Consider the following 1,924-nt stretch of genomic DNA (forward strand, 5'->3'; position numbering starts at 1 on the left):
TCATCACATTTATCTATCTGAATTGACTTTATGCATCTACCACTTTGCCTTTCTACAAGTATCTAAAATTTTAAAAAATTATCAAATATTTTATATTTTAATTTTAGAAAATATAACAAACTCATGCGGCTATAATCATCAGTAAACAATAAAAAATATCGACTTCCACTAAATAAATTTATATTTATAAGTTCATATAAGTTAGCATAAATTAATTCAAGATAATTGGATGCTCTCTATGCTTTTCCAATAGGAAATAGTTTTTTACTTTATTTATCATAAATCCATCCTTCGTATACATCAAGTGTATTAATTTTAGGTAATTCAAAATTTTTTTATTTAACAACCTTAAATCTTTAATGTTAAAATGTTCATATCTTCAATGCTACAAATTATACTCATTCATTTGAGTTGCAACAAAGCACGTTTTTCAATATTTAAAACATCTAAGTGTAAACTTTTTGACCTTTCCTTTTCACCTCAATTAATTTTTTTTCTTCTATTTGGATTTGCTTGTTATCTCCAAGTCTAATTTTCAACTTATGAGTTTCATCAATATATCTAAACATTGATCTTATGTCTAACATATAATTAGAACATCTACTATCTAAAAATCAAATATTATTTGAAATATCAATAACTTATGAATGACTCATAAATAATTTACTATGTTTATCATTTTCCTCCATATCACTTGCTTGCTTTTCTCATTTCTAGCAATCTATCTTCATATGACCAAACTTTTTATAATAATAACATTGAATTTCACTCTTATAATTTTTTTTAATCATAATTTGATTATTTTTGCTCCACATCAAAAGTGTCCTCTTCCTTTTTCTTTTTTATTTCTTCTATCATAAAATCCTCCTTTGTCATGTCCTCTTACTATTGATTTTTTTTCTCTTTTTTTTGAAGTAAAAGACTCTATCTTAATCTACAATAATTTTTTTTATTTTTTTAAGTGATTTATTCAACCTTACTTCAATCTTAATCTAAAATAAGAACCTATTAATTTATCAAATGAAAAAGTAGATAAATTTTTTGACTCCTCGATTGCAATAATAACATAATCAAAATTTAAAGTTAAGCTTATCAAAATTTTTATAATAATTATATGATTATGAAGATGCTCATCATAAGATTTCATTTGACAAATAATTTTAGACATTCGAGAAAAAAAATCTTTCACTTGCTTGAAGGTTATCGATGCTGTAATTTTTGAGAAGATTATCTTATATATAGCTTATTAAATAAAGAATAATGCTTGTAAGTTCTTCTTTCTATTTTTTCTTAGCTTGGTTTTTTTATATAGATATGCATATCCATTCTCTATTAAGTCCCAAAGATCATGAGACTTCAATAAAATCTTTATTTTGATACTTTAAAATTTATAGTATTTGTCTAAAAAGATGAAAATAAGGGATTGAGATATATAATTATCATTGAAAGCCATAATATATTGTTTAAATTAAAATTTAACTTTGATACTATAAATATTGGGGATGAATGAATAAGAAAATAATAAAAATATAATACTTTGAATCCAAAAAAGCTAAAGTAGTATTAAATAAGACGTAAGATGAATAACACTAATGCATACTACCTTGCATCATCAACTATATGATCTTATTTATAAGACTTAGTGATAAATAGATCATTCCATCATATCATCCCTGATCAAATTAAGTATATAAACTACCTCAATCCATGATCATCTTAAGTATATAAACTATCTCATAACTTTTAGATCATCGATTATAATTATAATTTTCTAGAACATGATAATTATTTAGATAATTATCTATGAATCCCCCGCACGTCTGTATCTGCCTTCTCCCTTCGCCGCTATAAATGGCGGTCGCTTCTCCTTTGTTTCGTGTCAGCAAGCAGCAGCGACGGCAGAGGGCGAGAGGATTAACGGCGC

This window comes from Musa acuminata, chromosome BXJ3-6 (genome assembly GCF_036884655.1).
Source record: "Musa acuminata AAA Group cultivar baxijiao chromosome BXJ3-6, Cavendish_Baxijiao_AAA, whole genome shotgun sequence".
NCBI lineage: Eukaryota > Viridiplantae > Streptophyta > Magnoliopsida > Zingiberales > Musaceae > Musa > Musa acuminata.